Source organism: Lipotes vexillifer, unplaced genomic scaffold (genome assembly GCF_000442215.2).
Source record: "Lipotes vexillifer unplaced genomic scaffold, Lipotes_vexillifer_v1.1 scaffold285, whole genome shotgun sequence".
NCBI classification, from domain to species: Eukaryota; Metazoa; Chordata; class Mammalia; order Artiodactyla; family Lipotidae; genus Lipotes; species Lipotes vexillifer.
Window position 1 is genome coordinate 198,737 of NW_006788807.1, and position 14,201 is coordinate 212,937.

A 14,201-nucleotide genomic window follows, 5' to 3' on the forward strand; every position below is an offset into this window, starting at 1 on the left:
CCCCTGCATCGGCAGGCGGACTCTCAACCACTGCACCACCAGGGAAGCCCCGGCACTTTTTAATTGAGATAAAATTGACAGACAACATTATATTAGTTTCAGATGTACAATGTGATGATTCGACACTTGTATACACTGCTAAACCAAAAGGTTAGCATTTTAAAAATCCGAGTAATGGCTACACAGAGCTCTTTGCTATATATTTCCCTCTGCACTATTATTTTTCCATGAACGATTATTTTTCTCTGTGCCGTTCTACCGCAGATGTGGGAGGAATTTCCTTCATCAAGATGCCAGCCTTCCTCTCCTGTTTCCCTTTCGGTGCTAAATGCTCTTTCTTCTAAGAAATGATTAGGATGGTAAATGGGTGCCCTTCTGTCTTGCTCTTTTTCTTGCAAAATGATCTTGGATGCACAACATGAATGTACTTAACCGTACTGAGCTGTACAATTAAAAATGGGTGGGATGGTAAATTTTATGTTACGTGTATTTTACAACTAAAAAAATGTTTTTATAGTGATATAATTGACATATAACATTATATTAGTTACAGGTGTACAACATAACGATTCCATAGCTGTACCTACTGCAAAATGATCACCACCGTAAGTCTAGTTAGCGTCTATCACCAAAACAATTTTTTAATGACCTTGGAAAACATGAAGTTGGCAATTCGTGCTGGCCCCCCTCCTTTATTATATTTCATGTCCCTAGTTCATGAAATCCAAGCATCTGGGAATCAGTGTTCGGCAGTGAACTGTGATAATCACCTTCTGCTGTCCGCAGTTTACATTCACATCAGTGCCTGCATGTGTGTTTACACGTGTGCGTTATATGTGTACATATCTGTAGGTGGATGGATACATCTACGAATGCACATATATAACCGTGAACATGTTCCAAGTTAGACACTGAGAAAGCATGATGTTTATCTCCAAAAGAGGCCCTCTCAGTTTTGTTTCCCCTCTTTAGAGGTAAATATAAAAAAATGTTGACTATCGCCAGTGACATAACCAAACCAAGGCTCCTGCGCTGCTGAGATTCCATCTCATGCAAAGGCTTGTTTGTGATCCAACCTGTTATTCGCTTTCTACTCTTTAATGCTGCGGAGAAGCCAGATCCTGGCAGGGTGATGGGGAATAACTCCCAATGGAAGCAGGCTTCCCAGAGGCTGCTCAGGGCCCCACAGCACGGTCTGACTCTGCACTGGCCCAGAGGCGCCATCAATGCTGAACCAAACTGCAGAAACATCAGCGCGACCTTACACCCCAGCTCCATCCCTACTGCCCTGGACTAAGCTTGCGAATCACAGAATCACGAGTGACAATTACCGAAGGGACAGGCACAGCCGGAGTTTCTGTAAACGATGTAATGCTGATTGCCTTTCATTATTTATCTTAAAACAACCCAACCACATATGGCTCCACGCCGCAAAGTAAAAGTTCTCTGAGGGAACATTGTGAACTAACCTAATAAATGTAAGCCTTTTCTCGGAAAACTTGGAATCCAATGCAGCCAAAATGTGGAATTTACATCTTAAGGCAAGAAAGCAATTGGATTTTTTTTCTTTTTTTTGAGGAAACAAATGAGAAAGAAAGAAAAAGAAGAAAAGAAATTGGTGCTGCACACGGACTCCTGTAGCATGTCCACGGTTTTCAGGTTAACGAGCACACTTACGTCAAGGAGAATAAAAACTGCACAGGCCTGTGAACACAGGACCTAGACACCAAAATGGAGGACTTTTGTTTCTTTGTTTGTTTGCTTTTTAATCATCTGAGAGTGTCCATATTGCAAAGGAGACAGTGTCCAAACCATACAGGCTCTAGCGCCTTAAAGAGAAATCCAAACCTTCCAAAGGCAACTCCAGGCACAAGACACGGCCAGGGGCCAGGTAACCGTCCCAAGGCCAGCCCATGCCTCTCACGGTGGATCTCTGAAGAGGGGGGCCTGAGGAGGGCGGGCTGGAATACCTAGACCCAAACCTCCCTGACTCACGCCTAAATCCACTGAGAAAATAAAGAACTTTCTTTTTAATTAAGATGACCATGCTCTGATTGCCTAATGTACAAATAAACTAGTTGAACAATGCTCTATCATGGGGCCTGCAAATGTAATAATGCCCTGAGGGACCAGGCAGAAGCAAAATGAGTGAAGTAACTATAAGACTTTAGGGCAGGATGGAGACCGAGGCCACACTGCAGAGGACAAGCCCCCCCACCCACCCACAAACCCTACCAGGGCATTCACATTTTCTTTTTAAACAAACATCTGCACAAAGATATAAAGTAAATGGGGTAGAGCCCCCCATAGGTACCCCGCTTTGCACCTCCGCCCACCTGATCCCGAGTGCTCTGAACAACCCAGTAACCGCTGTATTCTCATCAGCGTCCCCTGGAGAAGCCACTGTCGGCAGCCTACACTATAGTCATCCTCCAGCTCCCTCCTCTCTCCCTGCTGGCATGAGCAGCCTTCTACTCAGAAGTACCACTGTGTGAGCCTGCTGTCACATGGGCAGGGGACAGCATTCACAGCCACCAGGACCTGAGGGACCGCCAGGGGGCTTCAGAGAAAGGTTTCTCTCCCAAATAAACAAAGGTGCATGGAGACCCGGGGATGGACAAGGACCTCTGGAGCGGTGGCAGCTCTTGGAATGAGATGGAGTGTCCAGGGTTACAGAGAAACCTCCGGGGAGGGGTGGGGCCAAGCCGGAGGAATCAGCCATCCTCTTGGGCTGGGGGGTCACTAAGCTCCTCCCTGTTTCAGCCACACTCGGCCAGGTTTGGAGCATGTGCAGCTGAAAGCAAAGCATCTCATCACACACTCATCGAAGTAAAGGAGAAACGGGCCTTCAAAAGGGTGGGGGACTTGCTCAGGTGTCACGCACAGTGTGCAAAAGGCAGAGATGGGACCAGGCTTCTAGACGCCAAACTCCGTATTCTTTCCAGGGCATCACATGGCCCCTCTTCCTTAATCTATGAACTTCATTTCAGAGATATTTATTGAGCACTGGGCTACACGTCATGCCCTGTCCTGGGTGCCAGGGACACAGAGGAGAACCAAGCAGAGCGCTGGCTTTCCTGGGGCCAACTGCCCATCACATAAATAACTGGTGACTCCCACTCCCGAGCCAGGCTCTGTTCTCAGCCCTCGGCATGCACGAAGGGCCCTATCACCATCCTTACTCTGAAGTGAAGCCGAGGGCGCCCCCAGCATCCTGCCTGAAGCACTTGTCCTCGCTGGTGGAGAACACGCAGGGACCTCAGCCTACTCCCTCTGCCTAATTAAAGAGAAACCGGCCCTAACGCGGATCCTGCTCCGCGGTGGTTCAGCAGCAAGCCGCTGTAGGACCTCAACGTGACTGTGTGTTTCCACCCTGTGGCTGAAGAATCAGAAGGCGCAAACCTAAGATGAGTGAGCCGGAAACGAGGCTGGAGGAGGAAGCAGGATGGGGAAGCCCCCAAAGCCACGAGGGCCCAGAGGGAGCTCTCCAGGGCCCGTGATCCTGACCCAAGGAAAGGCCCTGCAGTGGGGCCCGTCAGTGGCAGTGGGAGAGGAGGACCAGGGTGAGGGAGACCAGTCTGGCCCAGGCCGGCCACTGACATGGGGCAGCCGTGGAAAGCAGGGAGCATCAGAGCATCATAGCAGGGGACACAGGGCGGCCAGCATGTGGAAGGCTCGCGGAGGGTGGGGGGCAAGCCCCCAAGTTCTGGGAGGGCTGACGGAAGCAGGGCTGAGAGCGGGACAGGGGTCCCTGGAGGTGGGAGGAGAAGGCCTCCCGGGACGAGCACGGGACTCTGTTCACGCTTCACCACCAGCCACGCTGCAGGCCCCCCGGGCACAGGGTGATGACACAGAGGTGAGTGAACTGGACACCAAGGGCTGCACGAGACAGGCTGAGGAGAGAGGGGCCGAGTGAGGTCAAGGCCACCAGGAGAAGCAGGGGAGGGGGTTGAGTCCTGCCCCGGGGCGCAGCACCCACGGTAAGGGGGGCGTCCGGCCGGGAGCGCATGGGGTCAGTGCACTGTGGGGTCACTGTCACCCAGGACTGGGGCACAAACGGGATGCTGGCCGGCTGGGGGGCTAGGTGTGGGAGAGCCCTGAGTCTCCATTGATGACCACGGCCGTGGTGATGGGCAGTCCTTAGTGCGCATGAGACACTGGACAAATGAGCACGGGGGCGGGGAGTGACCAGGTGATGGCCTCCGGGGGACAGGAGGCTCCGGCTCGAGCCCCTTTCGGAGGCGTAACTAACGCTCTTCAGCAGCACAAGAGAAGGAAACACGTGGGACCCACAGAGCAGGGCGCCGTGTGGGCGCTCCAGAGGAGGGACCCCTCCCGGGGCAGGGGGCAGACAGCAGACCACTGGAAGGGGAGAAGCGGAGACCCTCGGGTTGGCCGTTTGCCCTCTGTGCCTCTGCTGCCAGGCTGCCTGCCCTGGGCACCGGAGGACGGGCTCTGAGACGTGTGAGTTACTCCTACCTGCCCGGGTCTTTCTCACAGAACAGCGCTGCTGAAGCATCTCCAAAGGCAGATCCCTTCACCCTGTGGGCTGATCCAGTGGACGATGACATAGAACATTAAATGATGTTCTATGGAGCCCCTCCAGGCTGCCGTGGACACCACAAGCTCCCAGGATGCGCTCTGCGTACAGGCAGACTCTGGGCGCCCCCGAGATTCCACGTGTTCAGGGGAAGCTCAGCCAAGGGCTCTGCTCTGCAGCTGCGGACACCGATCCAGGCTGGGAGGGTTCAAAGGAGCTGGCAGAGAGATCTGTGTCTAGAGTTGCCATCACCCGCCTGCCTCTTTCGGGAACGTCCAAACCACGCAGCTGACAGGCACTAGAAGCGGTTTTGGAGGGGTTCAAGAAAGATGGTTTCTTTGCAAGTCATTTCCAAACAAAACAGGTGCCCAGGAACCCCTGATGGAAGGGTAATTCTCCGAGCGAGACCATGTCGCAGACTTGCTTCCAACACGATTTGGGGAAATGATGTGAAAAATTACAGCTTCTTGTAGATGCTTTTGTATGTTCACATAAGTCCCACAAAAACTATTTCAGGTCTTCCTCGTCTTCTTTTTTAGGCTACAGTTGACTAAAAGGGGCAACTCCTTCCTCAAAGGGCCCACGAATATAACCTGAGATTTTCATTTCATCCCTTTAAAGTCTGTCTTCACACTAGGGAAATAAATGGCCCCTTAGATTGTGACAACCAATTTGTCACCTTGAGCATTCCGAGAAGTCAAGAGCAGGTATTTTTACTCCCAGATTGCTTCTGAGCGCACGGGAAGTGGAGTCAGTTGAGAGAGCAAGTTCAAGGCCATGGCCAGGCAGTGGCCAGGCTGGGAGGAGCCTCAGGCCACCAGACCCCCAGCCGAGCCTCCAGTCGACCTGGCTCCTTTGAGGCCAAAGCTCACCTGGACAGGGGCTTCTGAGGTTAGCCCCAGGTCCGGGGCAGCCAACCCTGCACTGATCTTGCTAGGGCGATGCCAGGTACAGCCCTGCCTTTGAGTTATTTTAATGCTGGTTATTTCCGGCCAGGCTGTTCTGTCCCGTGAATGAGCAAAATCTAATTAGAGAGTGAAGAAAGTAACAAAAGAAAAGCGCGAGCCCCATGAAGTTAGTTACTAGGATTTTTATAGACCGTGATGTAGATGGAAAGGGTCTGTTCCAACCAACCCCTTGCAAAGATTCCAAGAAAGTCATACAGATCAAATGTCCCCTCTGCAGTTACGCTGTAAAATACCACAAGGTACGATGGCTCTGCGGGCGCTGGCCCGCACCTGTGGCCCTGCTGATGTCAGCAGGCACGAGCGGGCGACCACAGGAAGCTGCAGAGGAAGGACGTGGCTGGCACGTCCCCTTGGAAGGACAGGAGCTAAAGGACAAAATGCCCCAAACCCACCAGCCCGTGAACCCTTTTCAACAGCACTAGAACCTTCACTCCACGAGGCTTGCTGCCTTTCCTGTGTCCACCAACTCCTACTGCCAGGAAAAGATGCCCTGACTGTGCCGAGTCATTGAAACCAGTGTGTTGACCATTCTCTCACCCTGCAGAGCACGCTGACACCAGAGAATTGTTTTGCTGAATAACTAACACGTTCGAGGCAGTAAGCAAGACGCACTGCGGAGTGGAGCAATACTCCACCTCCACGGGCCTCCTGGGGTCAGGTGGAATCGCGGGGCTCCGCTCGACCACACACACCGGAGGCGGCCTGCCAGCACCGCCTAGAGATGCAGGAAAGCCCAAGAGGACCCGCACAGCGACCAGAGCAGCCCACAGCCCCTCCACGTCAGGCGGGGACCCCTTCAGGGGTGGACCCTTCAGGGAATGACGGAGGCCGGCGCTCAAAGCCGGGAAAGGGCGCCTCCACCCGAGCCCGATGCCCACGTGCCACGGGCGGGACACCTCCTGAGCTACTGGACACCCCTGGGTCCATGACCTTTTGCTTCTCCCTGTTTCTTTCCGCTGCCTACAGGCCAGAGGGCAGAGAGTGGGAAGGGGGAAGAAGAAAAGGCAAATTCCCATCAGCCTATGAAACTCGCAAAACTCCGAGAGGACAGAAGTGTGAATCTACTGTGGAATTTTAAACAATCTGTAGAAACCTACTTCCACAGATTAGCTCTAGTTGACTAAGCCATTTTTTAAACAGCAATTGGAATTTGTATTTGGGCAATTTTGTTTTATCGAATTGTAACTTGATATAATTTCATATTATGTGATAATTCCGAAAGCTTCTTTTTTAAAAATGTCCTTGTGTAATGGAAAATCTGACAGAACACTCAAAGAGGAGGTTTCCATACACTCTGAAGCATCTGCCACTATGTCAACTGTCATGTTGTGTTATTTTTAAATCAACTGGCTGCTTAATAAAAGCATTACAAAGCAACGTGCACACGTGGTACCTAATTTTCATACATTATTAACTCTGCTTGAGGTTTCCGTGGGAATTAAAAAAGGAAAAAAGTCAGGCAAGGAGGCATCCGTTCCCATCGGAAATCGTGCAACCTCGTTTTATTTTCGAATTCCCCGTTGTTTACGAAACCCCCTCAGGCGCGCGAAGCGGCGGTGAGGCGGGTGCCCGGCCGCCGTTCGCATTGGCCTTACTCTCTTTTCCTCCCGTCCGCGTCCACGCTGGGGTGGCTCCAGCCTTCAGGACCCGGGGCGGCTTGTTTCAGGCCATCATGGGATCGAGGTCAGCAAAGGCGTGGGTTTCTCCATCGCTGCGGCAGAGGCTGTCAGGGCCTGCATGTCCCCCGGCCCAGAAGTCCCTGCAGTGCCAGCCCACGACTTCTGACCTCCTCCAGCCTGAGCACCTGCACCTTCGGCCTGAAGATGCCCCAGGGCCCAGGGGGGCACCTGGCCCGAGCGTGGGCAGCAGACATGTCTGGAGGCAAGCACTTCTGGACGTGATCTCGGCCAGGGGGAAACGAGAGCCAGGGGTCCACCTCCAGCCCCCTCAGGCCGCATGGCACCCACCCTGAGATGTGTTCCATGCGGTCCCCAGGGGGTGTCCAGGGGTCACCGACACGCAGGTCCCCCTCCCCGTCTCGCTTCCACCCCTCACCGTGCTTCCTGTACCGGGAAGACCTGTACCGAAAGCCTTTCACTTCGGGGCGCACCCAAACCAGAAGCATTTTACATGCTTTGAAATGAGCCACGTTTTAACGTGATCATTTGTTATGTGTTACAGGCCCCATGTTAACCAGTGTTCTCCACTGGTGGGCACCCCAGACACAGGAGGGCCATGGGGGTGATGAGGATTCCACCCCCACTGAAGGCGCTGAGGGATGCAGTACAGTCCTGTGACATCTCACTACATACGTGAATTCTCTGAAAACTGGTCACCCACATACATGGCAAACGATATATTCTAGCAGCCAGGATTTTTATTATGTTGCCCTCCATTCCCTAATCCCACTGGGGACAAGGTATCACCTGCACTTCTAACACGACACAACCCACTCCTGTGGCCTGGCCTCTTCCTTCGATGGGGGCTAATTATAAAATTTCGAGAGTAGTGGGCAAGAAGTTAACTATTTCCCCGCCGCTGAGGAAGCAGCAGTGGCTGTGGCACTCGGAGGCCGGAGGCCGGCTTCTCGCGCCCCACGGCTGAGCTATCAGCTCCCCCCCTTCTCTAGGCCGCTGCTCTTTGTGGGCAGAAATAACAGGCACCTACTTCATCAACATCTGCGTTAACATTATTAACGCATATATGTGGACCCTAGAAAAATGGTACAGATGACCCGGTTTGCAGGGCAGAAACAGAGACACAGATGTAGAGAACAAACGTATGGACACCAAGGGGGGAAAGTGGCAGGGGCGGGGAGGGTGGTGGGATGAAGTGGGAGATTGGGATTGACATATACACACTAATATGTATAAAATAGATAACTAATAAGAACCTGCTGTATAAAAAAATAAATAAAATTCTAAAATTCAAAAAAAAAATCAAACCAAAAAACCATCTGCCTCAGGCTGGAGTCTCTCTTGGCACGTGTCTGGTTAATAATCACGGGCTGAAGCAAAGTTTCAGGAGACACTAAAACAATTTCAGCTTTGGTATTCCAATGCATAATTGGTACCAGAAAACTGTTCACGAGCATTTTAAACTAGTAGTGTTCCTTAAATGATTCAAAATGTTTCTTCAATTTGCAAGAGTCTTAAAAAAGAGGGGAGACCTTTTCTCTGCCCCACTGGGTCTTACATGTACAAATGCCAACAGAACAGATTTGGAACGATGAAGAATTATTGTGCAAAATAATGAAGACGTGGGACCCAGAAAAACAGTGCACACGACCTGAAGAGAAGTCAAGGCCAGGGTGCTCGGCAGCCGGGCCGGCGGGAGGGGCAGGGGGTGGCCACCCGTCCACAGGGCAGGGGAGTGGGGCGAGCGCTCTGGAGGACGGGGCTCCCGCAGGAAGGGCCTCAAAAGAGAACGCCTGGGCTCAGAGGTCTGGGAGCAGGAGCAGAAAATACAGTGCTTCCAACAAGATTTCAAGAGAAGAAAGACAAGTACATACTCGCAGAAAAGCAAAGGGCTGAACAAGGAAAAAAACGATAGGGTACGACTTGGGCCCTGTGGTGACGCACAGTCACAGGGTCATGGCAACATAAACACCATTTTTGGATTCCCTTAAAATGATATCAAAACGCTGGAAAGATGGGAGGGTGTGCGGCATGAGCAGTGCTGGCTCCCCCTCTACAGTAGCATGAAATAAATGATGTCAGAACTTAATACATCAAGAAACAGTAGGAGTTTGGGCTTCCCTGGTGGCACAGTGGTTAAGAATCCGCCTGCCAATGCAGGGGACACGGGTTCGAACCCTGGCCCGGGAAGATCCCACATGCCGCGGAGCAACTAAGCCCGTGCGCCATAACTACCGAGCCTGCGCTCTAGAGCCCACGAGCCACAGCTACTGAGTCCGCATGCCACATCTACTGAAGCCCGTGCACCTAGAGCCCATGCTCCACAACAATAGAAGCCACCATGATGGGAAGCCCGCGCACTGCAACGAAGAGCAGCCCCTGCTCGCCGCAACTAGAGAAAGGCGCGTGCAGCGACGAAGAACCAAAAATAAATAAATAAAATAAATAAATTTATTTTTTAAAAAAAGAAACAGTAAAAGTCTATTATTTAGGGACAGAGGGGGAAGCACCCAAAGAAATAGCTTAAAATATATTAAAGGCACTTACTTGTGGGGAAGAGGACAAGGACGAGGGAAAACAGGCAGAAAAGGTTATTTTTCATTACAAGCCTTTATGTACTAAATGATTTTCAGTTATGCACATAATTGCTTTAATAAGCAATTTAAAATTTGTTTAAGAAAGAAAACTCATACAGTAGATATAGTTAACAACAGATCGAAGACTATGGAGAAAATGACTCAGAAAAATCAACTCATGCAAATCCTTCCAATACTCAGAGGAAAAGACGATAGAAACTTCTAAGTCATAGACGTAGGACGGGAGAAAAGGAGAGATCAGAGCAGATACCAAAAAAGCAATAAGCAAAGACATTACAGAAGAACATCCCATGGGTTCCATTATATCCTGGAGGCACCAACAGTCAGGGAAATTTAGGTAGAGAAATCCACACAGAGGGCACACCACCAAATGCCAGCAGGGAGCCAGGATGCAGTAAAGCACTGGTGACACATGTGCTGGATGAACCAAGGGATGATGCATGATGACAGACAGATGCGTAGACATAGGGAAGGAAGGAGGCCAACCAACCATCGGGGCGACACCTGTAGAACCTGAAGGTAAAAGCTGGCGACCCAAGCATTCCCGGATCAGCCAGGACGTTCCCAAACCTGCAAGTATCCAGAATGTTTTATGGCCATTCCCACCCTTAAAAAATAAATGCATAAATAAATTACAGAAGAACTCCAGCCTCTTGAGAGAGTAATAAAGAAATTGTGTTAAGTAATATAACCAATAAAATTATGTGACAAGTCCCAAAACTAATTGGTGAAGAAGAAAATATAAAATGTAAATGAGAAATTAAACTTATCGGGATCTAAAATTCAGATTCACAAGCAACTTCTTAAATGGGATGAAACGCAAATGCCTAATAAGCTTATGAAAAGGAGGGCCACTTCACTAGTAATTGATGCAAATAAAAACAATGAGATAATTTATGAGTCATCAAGTTGACAAGGGTTAAACAATGATAATCAATGATAATATATTATTAATTATAATAATAATTAAACAATGATAATCAGATTCAACAATGATAATTAAACAATGATAAACCAGCCTTCACAAGGGTTTAAGGAAAGGAACACTGAATGCTGGTGATGGAGAGTACATGCGGACCTTAGGGGCGCAATTTGGCGACACACATCTCAAACACTAAGTGTCTGCACATTTTGACCCAATAATTTCACCTCCTGGAATTTATCTTGTGGAAAATAAGTGGCTTCGTGCACAAAGATACATCCAAAAGGGTGTTCACTGAATTGCTTTTACAACAGTAAAAACTGTGGAGCAATCTAAATGCCCACAGAAAGAGGTTTTAAATAAATTACGAGACATTCTGTACAGACTGATTTACCATTTGAGGTGTTGCTACGGAAAATTTATGGCTGCAGCCATCAAACCCTAGAATTCCCCTCTCTTCACCAATTAAAAAAAAGCAGCTCTTTGAGAACAGTACAAATTCAGCTCCGAGGGCCTGTCTGGTGGCGGAGGGTGTTGAAACATGAGGGTCCCACCACTAGGCCGAGCCCGACAGAAAAGAACGACGTGCAGCAGACAAGCCCCAACAAGAAAGCCAGGGACACGTGCGTGGGCTGAAGCCGCTCGGGACAAAGCGGTGGGGGGACCAGCAAAAAACACAGCACCGGGGTGTCTCAGGGGGAGGCAGGGGGTTGTGAGGGGAGGGCCCGGGACAGTCCTGGGTGGCAGCGGCTGGGGCTCCCATCTGAAAGTGGGGGGCAGTCACCCTAACGGTAGGCTTTGTACACATGCACGTTACATACGTCCTTTTTCAGTGACCACAGATTATGCAGTAAATGTTTCTAGAACACACACGAGCGACAGCACCTCATCTTCAGCCACTGCTCTGCCCAAGCGGCTCCAACAACCTGACTGGCCTCCAAACAGAACAGGCAAGGAGAAAACACTACTGAGCATAAACTTCTCAAGTGCGCAGCCCGTCAGAGAAAACGGCACTTCTGGGAATTCAACTGAAACCTTGGCTCCAGGCACCCGGAACAGGGGTGGAGCAATACTGTTTTCTTTATGAATGCCATTTGTGTGGGAGAAAACATACTTATAAAAGCGCCCACTATAGTTTTGGTACAAACAAACGCTGCTCCACCCCGCCCAGAGATACCTTTGTCATCAGCCACAAGTCCCTTTTCAGGAAGCCACCAGGAAGTTTCGCCTTCTGCGAGGAAGTTTGCTAACAATGAAATCAGAGAACAGAAGTAATGCTCAGAGCCACCTTACTTTCGAGATTCTCCTCCCTGAAAATACACATATTTCAAAAAAAAAAAAAATACACATATTTCTAGACAGACCCAGGAACAGTGCAGGTGCTTTTCCTAACACATCAGCACCGCCCTGCACTATGAGAAAGACCTGTTTCACCCCAAATGGGCACTGCTGTGAAGGTTCTTATGTGAACAAGGTCCACCCTTCACCCTGCCCTGACTGCCCTTTGAAAAGGCTACACTCTCCGTGATCAGTGTTTCTTGACCTCGGCAGTAGTGAGATTTGAAGCCAGGTGAATGCTTTAATGTGAGGGCCATTCTGTGGACTTCAGCGTGTTCAGCAGCATCACTGGCCTCTACTCACTAGAAGCCAGTGGCACTTCCCCTCCCCCAGCTGTGACAACCAAATATGTCTCCAGACACTGCCAAATGTCCTTGGGGTGCAAAATGGTTGAGAAATAAAAATAACTTTTAAAAACAAACACAAACAAATAAGAACAAAAATGCCGTTCTTAGAATTGCTGTCTCTCATATTTGCCATTGGTTAAGTGCCCTTTTTTCCACTTCTTGCACAGACCCTTTCAAAACCTGAGTCAAGCAGGGCTCCTGCACTGTTTTTCTGAGGTTCCTGCCCACATATGCAGGTAGGCTGAGCCCCAGTAGGAAGAGACCCACTGGAGACCAAAACGACCAACCTATAAAACTAACTACCTACCAACTACCTAACCTACTCCGGTCAGCATTCTTAGGTACGGACAGACAGCCAAAAACATCCAGATACTTGAGGGAGCACCCACAGCTCAAAAGAGAAGGATCGCGTAGAATAAACAGAACAACTGACTCTGAGCAGAGATAATTCGGCAAATAGAAACGAACATTTAAAAATCCAATCAGAATCTTCAGAAAGCGTTAAGAAGATATGATACCCCCCAGAGGACCTAAAGAGCCATTTTTCTAAAGAAGACATACAGATGGCCAACAGGCACGTGAAAAGATGCTCAACATCACTAATCCTCAGGGAAATGCAAATCAAAACCACAATGAGCTATCAATGAGATGAAACAATTCTGAAGCGAGTACTGAGATTTACTTCAAAATAAAACCAGAGGTGGGAGGGTTAATGATATCAGAGGTGCCATAACTGGGTGATGATGACCTGGACGCTGGGTCCATTGGGTTCTATATGCTATATTTGTCTAAACTGTTGAGATGTTTCCATAATAAAAAGTTAAGGTCATTTCTCATTAACAATACAGAACTGAGCTATGTAGTTATTGTTAAAAACAAATACATCGGGGGCTTCCCTGGTGGCTCAGTGGTTGAGACTCCGCCTGCCGATGCAGGGGACACGGGTTTGTGCCCCGGTCCGGGAAGATCCCACATGCTGCAGAGCAGCTGGGCCCCTGAGCCATGGCCGCTGAACCTGCGCGCCCAGAGCCTGTGCTCCGCAACGGGAGAGGCCACAACAGTGAGAGGCCCGTGTACCGCAAAAAAAAAAAAGAAAAAGAAAAACAAATACATCGGCAGATTCTAGAAAAGCCTAACAGAACAGTAAAATTCAATGTGTGCTTTGATAAACTTTTACTGACTTGCTTATATATATGAGCCATAAATATGTTCATACCCATTTCTTAGAATTTCTCTTACATCAAAAAAAAAAATTATCAGAATAAAGATGTTCACTTTGGCATTACTTACAATTGTGAAAAAATTAAAAATAATCTAGATGTCCAACCATAAAGGAAAGTTAGTAAGTTATAGTAGACTGACTTAATAACCAATATACAAACACAAAAATGCTAAATATAAAAATCAGTCATCCTCACTGAAGATATCTAAGAAAAGATTTAACTGGAAGAAGTCCGTGATGATTACACCAAAACAAAGATTATGTGAATATTTGGAAAAGACTATAAAGAATTAAAATTGTTGCATTAACAAGAGTACATTGGCTCAATGGTTTTTTTGTCATGTTGTTTGATCATTTTTAAAAGATGTGCTCTGTCTTGAGTACAAGATTTTCCTCTAGTTTCTCATTTTTTTTTAATGAAAAACAAGAAAAAACGACAGTCACCTACGAGCACAGTAACTCTTTTCTAGACTGCTGGAACATGCCATTCAGTCCCGAGAATTTCCTCACTAACGTTCATTTCAGTCACCCACACAGGACCCTCAAATCTAGGGCAGGAACCTGGGGTCAGCATGACCTGAAGGGTTGGGGAGACCAGACAAGATCTGAGAGAAAGATGTGGAAACTGCA

General features: G+C 48.9%; 1 protein-coding gene across 1 annotated transcript in view; it reads right to left on the reverse strand.

Annotated features, from left to right (window-relative positions):
* Positions 1-14,201, reverse strand: part of DTD1 (D-aminoacyl-tRNA deacylase 1) — a 133,265-nt gene that overhangs the window by 2,402 nt on the left and 116,662 nt on the right. The gene's annotated exons all lie outside the window — the stretch shown is intronic.